We start from the raw sequence: 9,717 nt of genomic DNA, 5'->3' as shown, positions 1-9,717 counted from the left end.
TACCGCTTAGAATTAAGGCCAAAAGTTCTATCTTGATCTCATCAGACCAGAGAATCATATTTCTCACCATCTCAGAGTCCTTCAGGTAGGCAGGTAATGTTTTATTTAGCGTTACATGGTTAAAGTCTCCAGAGATTAGCACAAGCGCCTCAGGGTGCTGCATTTGTAACTTAGCAACTGCGGAATGGATGATGTCACTCACTATCTCCGTTCGCACCAGGGGATGTAAACAATAAGAACAATGGCGTGTCCAAACTCTCTGGGCCAGTAATAGGGACGCAGACTTACGGCCAACAGTTCGATGTCCCTGCAACAAGTGGAGATTTTAATGTTTACATGTCCTGAGTTGCACCACTTTGTATTGACATAGAGAGCGAGTCCTCCTCCTTTCTTCTTCCTGCTGGTATTTGCGTCTCTGTCCGCTCTAACTGTGCTAAACCCGGGTAGCTCCATGTTAGTATCTAGGATGGTAGTTGTTAGCCACGTTTCACTAAAACACAGCAAGCTGCATTCTCTGTAGGTTCTGACATTTTCACCAGCACAGCCAGTTCGTTGATCTTATTTGGTAGTGAGTTCACATTTCCCAGGATCACAGAAGGGACCGACGGTTTATAACGCCATTTTCTCTCAAGCTGCTTGGCTTTTATCTTATCTTTTATCTTTGCCTGCTCGGCTGCCCGATATCATCTTCTTACCTCGTCAGGTAAGTAGGGAAACACCGGCGTGGGCATTTCTTCTCAGTGCTTTAAGTTGACTATTTGAATAGGTGAGTCTCGGCGTGTAAAAATCCATGTCAAGTAGTAAAAATAGTAAAAAGTGTCCAGAGAGCGATTCCACATAAAAGAAAGTGGTAGAAGTGATCAGTGAAATAGAGAAAATAGAAAAATAGAAAAAAAGGTAAAAAGTCATACACGGAGCTGCTGGAATGGCTGCCACTTGCTGCTGCACCGGACAGACACACACACATTTATACATATATATACATATACATATCTACATATATATATACATATCTACATATATATTGTGGTGGATGGCGGCCGTTTATCCCGCCAATACCCCAAGCCGCCAGGTGGAGCCCTCCTTGCAGCATGGAGGTCCCCAGATGACCAGCAGGGCATCATGGACAATTTAGTGCGCAGCCCTGCTGGATGCCATGGGGGCCACTAGGGGACGATGCAGGGAGGAATAATAGATATTTTCCCTACGCCCGGAAGCACGCATTCCTCTTGTCCACGTGTGCTTGTGAAGAAAAGAACTTGTACCTGACCCGAAGTGATTGAGAGTCACATGGACTGGGGATTAGACGCCCGGTGCCTAAATATCCCTGGAGCCCAGCACTTCCACCACACTGGGGCGGCTCTATGGAGGAGTGCGGGAAGCAGCTGGAGCTCATCCGGGTTCCTATTTAAGGGGCGCTGGAGAGAGCTGGAGAGAGGACTGGAGGCGCCAGAAGGCAGTTGGACTGTGTGCCCTGGACTTTGGGGGTTAGGGTTAGGGAGGCACTGAGAAGTGCACTAATTTGTAAATATTTGTAAATAAACAGTGTTTGGTGGATCCAACGATTTCCGTCTGTCTGTGTCCGGGTTCAAGTCCACAATATATATATACACCAATGTAATAGTTTTGTCACTGTTATAAGTATTGCTGTCATCAAGGATTTGATTATCATTATTTCTTTCAATCAGGTTCGTATTTGGAGGATGTGTTGTGTTCAAGTTATATTCCATGTTTATCAACCGTTGTAAAGATAACAGGTTTCATTCATTGAAGTGTTCACTACCCAAATCGGTACTTCGTGAATCTAAGATGTTTAACAGGCATTCCCGGTATTAAGTTGTGGAAATACCTGCGAATATTTAGCGGTAGCATGTCTATGAACTTAATTTAACCTTGCCCAGTCCTGCAAAGTCAGTTCCGTGAGCGCTCGGAGTACATGCATCGAAGCTTCTCAGCTGTGCTTGTGCTATCTCGTCGCGATCTCGCAATGTTCACGGCTTTATTTAATGTTAGCTCAGACCTGGCATACCAGCAATTTAAATTCCGTTACAGCAATTTTAACTCTGTTACAAAGTGATCAAAAGTCTTGTTTAAACCCTGCGTCTTCTCATTAAACTTGTATCTGCGAATATCGTATTCGTTGTGGGCATGACAAACGCCAGCGCAGCCTGTCTATGAACTTAATTTAAACTTTTGGTTTACACCGTGCTTTGTTTCAAATAGCTGCACTCATGAATATGTTTGTATCGTCACTCGCTTCATATTCTTTTGCTGCCTTCTCAATTGTGTAATGCGTTTTTGTTCAGCTCTTTGGAGCTCTTCCTTGTTCTCTACATACTGCGTTCACAGTCAGTTCATGTGAGCTGCTAGTCCTTCACCCGAATATTTACCTTATATGAGCAGGCACTCAATACGTGGGAGGCGTGATGATGCGGGACGCAACTCCGCCTCACACGGCGACCGAGCTGCAGGCTATGGCTATGGCCGTATATATGGATGAAAGTAGGTTCCAGTTATGACCGTTACGCATAGAATTTCGAAATGAAACCTGCCTAACTTTTGTAAGTAAACTGTAAGGAATGAGCCTGCCAAATTTCAACCTTCCACCTACACGGGAAGTTGAATTAGTGATGAGTCAGTCAGTGAGTGAGTGAGTCAGTGAGGGCTTTGCCTTTTATTAGTATAGATAAGATTATGGAGGATATGAATATTCAACCTCATTGTACCTACAATAACAATAAAAGAATTCAATTCAATTCAGTAGAAGAGAGTGTGTATTTACAGATGATGATGACTGGCTTCTAGGTCAATTTAGATTTCCAAGAGCTATCCTCTTTGAGCTCTGTGCGGTTAGAATACTTGGATGTATACTTGATATCATTTTAACATGAAATGCTTTAAGTATGTATATTACATTAAACAGATTTTTAACTTCATTTAAATAATGTATATTGTTAATACTTAAAAATGTAGGGACACAGTTGCGGTAATGATGAGCTGGCACCCGTCCAGAGATTGGTCCTGCCTTGTGCTGTATGCTTGCTGGGACTGACAAGACCCTGGATGGAATGAAAGTTCACTGCTTAAAATCAGGATGTATGCTCTCCTAATGTGTGGCCTCCCTGCTCAACAACATGTAAAAATTAAATATTTCTTTTAATGACACTGCCCCATCTCCCAGCACATAAAGATATTGTGCAAAATTTAAATAATTAGCAAACTCATCTGAACAATTTAAAGTATTGTTAAAACACTTATAGCAAACTTGGTCATCATAATCAAATATTTTCCAATTTCCAGTAGTATTCTGAGTATAATTTCTTACCTAGAGAAAATATTTCTTTTTGAAATAAGTTAAATTTCTTTTTGTCTGGCACTACTAGCCTGTTTTCTTGGGCAGGCCCTTCTAGTCCATAATGTTCTCAGCATACCTTAGTTAAGGTGCTCAGTTCTGCTCTGGAACTTGAAGGCAACAGGGCTTTTAAGCGATCCATATGTTTGTATGTGTACATATGTGTTTATATATCGTTTAGTGTTTTATCCACAATCTTGTCTGACTTAAAAGCTGGTGTGGTGCTGACATACAAAGCAATTTTCAGGACATTTTCTCTGGCAATAAATCACTATCTTGTGGCAAAAGTGAACAAAATAGTGACGGCAGTGAAAAACAAAATTGTTCTTGTGGATATTTAAAAACAGTCAGTCAGTGTCGTCATCCAACCTGCTGTATCCTAACACAGGGTCAAGGGGTCTGCTGGAGCCAAGGCAGGAACAAACCCCAGGCAGGCGCCAGCCACCACAGGCACACACACCCACACACCAAGCACACACTAGGTGCAATCTAGAATCGGCAATGCACCTAACCTGCATGTCTTTGGACTGTGGGAGGAAACCGAGCACCTGGAGGAAACCCATGCAAACACGGGGAGAACATGCAAACTCCATGCAGGTAGTACTGAAGCAAACCCAGGTCTCCTTATTGCGAGTCAGCAGCACTACCAGTGCGCCACCATGCTTCCCTATTTAAAAACAGCCAAATCAAAATATGCAATTTAAAACACAGTTCCAAATGTTTCTTTGAAGTTAAAACACCAAAAATGAGTAGGAAGAGTAAGGAAAAATGTATTTTAGCCAAAAAAGGAACAATAACCTACTGTTGGCCCTGTACCTACTAAACTCCAAATTCTTCACTGACTGCTAGCTAATTGTGGGCCTAATATGTTAGGTACTTAAACATTGTGTTGCACAAAACTTATTACACTTACTGATTTACTTAATTTTTATTTAATTTGTGTATATAGGTTTCTGACAATAGTACTGATTCTTTACTAAAATCTTAATGTCTATACCTTCCTGTAACTATTGAATTGCCTGTAAATGAATGATCATATTTTTGCTTGATAATATCACTGTTTACAATTTGTTGTATCCTTCCTCTACAGATCCAGTTTCTGTACCCAAGATTCATTTCAATGGCACAGTGACTTTGACCTGCATGGCCTCTGGGTCAGATGTCTCCTACCAGTGGTTCAATGGCAGCTCAGAGGTGTTGGATACTGAAAGGATTCTCCTGAGTGTTGATAGGAAAACCCTGATGATATCGGAGTGGTGAGATCAGATGATGGGCCCTTCTACTGCTACGTGTACAACAATGTCAGTAACAGCACCAGCAAACCCTTTAGTCTTGATATGCAATGTGAGTTTTGGCCAATATTTATTTCAGCATCCTAGTTCAGAATTTAAATTATTTTTATTTATTTCTACTAGTCTAACTGTATATTTTAGTATAAGAGGAGTAATTCAGTTAAGCTTGATATACCATATCATTTTCTAAGCTCACTTAATCTGTGTATTTTCATTTATAATGTGAAGTATTTTGTTGTAGTAGTAATAGTAATACTATTGTCACATGTATAGACTACAGTGAAATTCTGACTTGTATTTCCAAAGAACATGTTACTGTTCTCCAGCAGCATGATTAACTAGAATGCATTAAAATACTTAGCTGGATGTTATATAATAGAAAATATATATATATATATATATATCTGCTAACATGATGTATTACTTACTTTTGTTTGTAACTTGACAGAATTATTAAATTTGCTTAAATAACACAATATTAATTAATGATCATGGGAATAATTTGTTTCATTGTTTGTATGCAACCATTGTTTCTATTGTTTAAATGTGCATGACTCTAATGATCAAATTTCATTTCAGTCTAAAGCAGCAAATCTAACGATGCTTGCATTTGGAATAATGATGGGAGAGAACTAATAGGAAACATGCTTTGGCAGTAAGAAGGAGTAGTTTAGGCAGGATTGAAAGTGTTAAATACAGCAGTAGTAAGAGTGGAAATCTGACATTTTTGTGGAAAAGAAGAATTACAACAGTAAACAGATATAGAAAAAGGATAATACAGCCTTCCTTATTATAGGTAAAAGCAAGGTCCCCAGGATTTTTAATCACTCGGATAAAAAACTTGTAAGCCTCAGTAAACCCTACTGGTACGGCAAAGTATTTTTCAATTTTTTATTCTCTGGATAGATAACATCCATAAACATAAACTTCTTTTCTGTTTCATATGATCACGTTTTGAGTAATTTTGAACTTATTGTCTTTATTCTAATCATTTTCCATCAGGAGCTGTTGGGCGCGGGAGTAAACCAGTGCAGACTAGCTTTGAGCAAATCAACATCACCTCCATGGTGCACTTGCTAAAATCTTAATAACTGCGTAAAGAACATATTCATTCTGGCCACATTGCTTGAAAAATCATATTTCATAAGATATGTACCTTCCAACTAAGATGAGAAATATAATTCCTGTTATGTGCCTTTTTGAAAGGAGAGACAAAGTTTCAAACTAAGCTAGCATACATTTTGTTTTGCTTGTTGTTTACATAGCTGTATACACCTATATACACCTAGATATTCTTGCATGCATCCATTTTCTATTACTCTTTTGTTATGAAAATCATTTTCTATCCCTCATATTCTTAAACTGGGTCACAGGGAGTGCTTTAGCCTATCCCAGTAATGTAGTGTGCAAGGCAGGAACAAATCCTGGACAGGGCACTAGGCTATTACAGTATGTTATGAAAAAATGTATTATTTGAATTAGTGCACTGAGAGTGTTTAGGTTATTTGTTGAAAAGCAGACTATGACCACATCCAAACCACCACATAGGAAAGAGAAAATTATTTAATGTAGACATCCAGTAATTTATTAACCTTAAGTACAGGTCTCTTTATAGTTCTGGTGTCTCAGATGGACTGTGAAACAGAGATCAAATCCTACAGCATTACCCCGCATTTTGTTAATTTCCAAAATGTATCAGTTTATATAATCTTTAAGACCCAGATCAAGGTTTCGAACTCCAATATTTTGTCAGTAATAATGTAACAGATGGACAGACCTTAGCATTATATATATATATATATATATATATATATATATATATATATATATATATATATATATATATATATATATATATATATATATATATTATAGATTGTTCTTTTGCGGTCTTCATGTATGTGTTAGGTATTGGGAAGGCCATTGTTTGAGGGATATTTATTTCATCTTGTGTTATTTATTTTTCACCCTTTCAATTAAAATATTTACTGTAGATCTAACTTTTTGGTACTTATAGCATGTGGTATGGTCTGTACTATGTGAGTGAGATCAGTAGTGAATTAGTGTTGGTCACCCATTCTTTTTATTTATTTATTTATCATTCCATCTGAACTAGTGTGGTACTGAAGTGTCACCTGTTGAAGGGCTAATCTCGGGTCCTAATCTTGATCCTGAGTTGGTTTGTCGTGTGGTGGGTTCGGCAATGTGCTGTATCAGCGCGGGCTTCTAACCACATCCTCCTCCTTTATAATTGTGTCATTTGGTAGAAGTTAAAATAAGTTTAAAATGATATTGTTAGTGCTTGACATGATCCAAGCATGATTACAGCATGAAAGTAGATTGTTTTAAATTTACAGCACCCAATCACAAATAAACTTGTGATTAAAGCTATGCTCTTCTTTTTTAAATTCAATTTTTATTCATTTTCTTATCCCATTTAATAATCAGGTTCCAAACAGCTGGGTTCTTTGAAGATTATTATTATTTTGTCTTGAGATTAGTGTTTTTTTCAGTTTTGTGCTTGGGAAGCGCTATATTTTTCTAGCAATATTATAGAACCTTTTTATTGGAAAAATAACAAGGACTCTCATATCTGATTGGTCTGATAAGAGTTATTTAACATCCATATAACAATGCAGAGAACTTGTACAAGATAGAAATGTCTGAATTGAGACATATAATGCAGTAAGCTTATACTGTACGTTGCTTACTACAGGTTGGTTAAAAATATTTGAACTGTTATTGTTTTTATTTAAATACTTTTTTACTGTTGTATTCTATGGATATCAACCTGAACTGAGGACTTTATGCACTGCAAAGGTTGCATGGTGATGCAGTAGGAAGCATTTCTGTTTTAAAGACCTTGAATCTTTTTCAATTCGGACTGGGCTGCCTTCTTTATAGGATCTGCATACTCAGCATGTTTGAACGAGAGATTCTTCATACTTCACACACCTGCTGCTTTTGCTGATGAATCTAAATCTTCCTAGAGGGAGTATACTTTGAAATGTCCAAGTATATTTTGTCTAGTTTGTATTCCTACCTGTGAAGACCTGCCAAGTTAAAGACTCCAGGTCCGTTCAAACCTGTGTGAGAGTTTATGTCCAGTTTTGAACTTGGTTTAAATTTGTTTACAGGAAGAAGCTCAGATACGTCCGAGTTGTGCTATTTGAAAACAAGTCCACATGTTGTTTGCATACAAATGGATGGATTAATTGTCTTATTTTTCTTTCTTTAAGTTTCAAGATGTCAGTGTAAGCAATAAAAAGTATGCAAGGTGTCTTATCTTTGAACTGATATTATGACAACTTTATAGAATAAAAACTTAGTCCAAGAGGGTGTCCCAGAACTTCTATTAAAGAATTTATAACAAATAAACTTTATAGGGTTCAACACCTGGCAATGGAAGCATTGATTAATTTCCCTTTGTATCTTAGACTCAGGTGGAACTTTTGTTCATTTGAACACTAGGCTTGCATGTTTTAGGTGTTTCTACATGTTGATGCTTACAGGTGTTCATTTTGAGACCACACTCTCCATACGTGTCATCAGTAATATTTTTATATTCTCAGGACTTTGCAGGTCCCCACCAATTCTGCAGCACTATGCAACATTTACTCAATATATAAATGACCATGAGAAAACCCACGCTTAGTTTACAGCACTGCACTTTTGACTGTTTGTGACCTAAGCTAGATTTGCTCGATGTTGGACTCTGGTGACAAGAATGAACAGTTCAACCAGACATCCATTAGATTTGTCTTTCTTTGTCAATTTCAGATTTCTTCTATCGATGACTGACTTTAAAGACTCTTTATAATTAAATTAAAAATCTGAAACCATGAGCAGAAGGCACTTCAGTTTAGAAACCAAGATCTTTTCTAATTACTTTAATAGGCCCTTACCAAGAACAGATTACTCTTGGACAACAGAACAACTAGCAGCAGCGATCATCGGTTCATTTCTAGGTGGCGTTTGCATTTCAGTGATCACAACTCTCTTTGTAAAATTCATCAGGTGAGTATAACCAGTTATTTTCCCCATCTCGCCGTCTATTTTAATGTTGTAAAACGCGTTTTTCTGGGTGTAACTGGTATGTGTGAAAATGACACAACCCCTTTGTTTTCATTGAAAACCAATACATGTGTGCTTGATAAAGCATTTTTAATGTTGAATTTTAATAATGTATCTCAGAAACAAATGTCTTTCATAAGAGACAGACTCAGTTGATATTCTATTTTATTAATATTTGGTGACAGGCTAGTCACAATATGGTCAGGCTTAACAAAGTCTAATGTAGCCGCTGAGTGTGTCCAGAAGTTGAAGCACATTGGATAGCTGTGTCCTGTGTAATGAACAGTCTGCTGATGTAATGACAGTGTGTTTATGTCTCAGGAGGAGTGCAATTTGTGGAGAATTTCAGAGAGCAAACCAGACAAAAGCGGTGTGTATCTATCCAGGGCTCGCAGTTCAGTACCTCACGGTCTATTTCACACTCTAGTAGTATCTAATGATGTTATGTGATCTGTTGTTAAGTACAACTGTGCCCTGATTTGTATAACTGATATTTTATTTTCCGTCTTGTAGATTTCTTCATAAGTTTTCTTCTCTGTGTATCAAGGATTCAGATTTGATTTCACTGCTTGTATACTGTACACATCAAGTTGAATGAACTTAATATGGATAGATTATCCACAATATAACAGGAGGGTGTGCTCTATTTGCAACCCTTCCATGCAGCCTGATTCCAATGAAGGAAAATATATAAACAAAAGAAAAGACGAACAAACCAATGTTTGGGATTTATCCACAGAGATCACAAATTACAGACTTTAGTAAGGAAACTAAAACTTGCAGGCTCTCTGGCCCTACCTGAATGTGATTTGTTCATGTGAACATGGTGGGTGACTAACCCACTCTTTCACTTAAAAGTAATTTACATAACACCATCTTCACCTCCAGCATTTCTCCACCTGACAGTAAGCCCTTGCATAAATCATCTCATGATTGAATAAACCGCTAGCAATGAATAGCCATTAAACCTCACCTTGGTCCTACCACTGGGCTTGTCCC

At 37.8% G+C, this 9,717-nt stretch overlaps 1 long non-coding RNA gene across 1 annotated transcript; it reads left to right on the top strand.

The window, feature by feature from the left end:
- The first annotated feature begins 4,565 nt into the window (after positions 1–4,565).
- Positions 4,566–9,085, top strand: LOC120521187. Its single transcript, XR_005632057.1, has 3 exons — positions 4,566–4,696; positions 8,542–8,661; positions 9,040–9,085. It is a non-coding gene; the product is annotated as an uncharacterized LOC120521187 (long non-coding RNA).
- The last annotated feature ends 632 nt before the right edge of the window (positions 9,086–9,717 follow it).

This window comes from Polypterus senegalus, unplaced genomic scaffold, assembly GCF_016835505.1.
Source record: "Polypterus senegalus isolate Bchr_013 unplaced genomic scaffold, ASM1683550v1 scaffold_2798, whole genome shotgun sequence".
In the NCBI taxonomy this organism is placed as follows: domain Eukaryota; kingdom Metazoa; phylum Chordata; class Cladistia; order Polypteriformes; family Polypteridae; genus Polypterus; species Polypterus senegalus.
The sequence above is the reverse complement of the archived record's forward strand: the minus strand, read 5'-3'. Positions and strand labels throughout refer to the sequence as shown.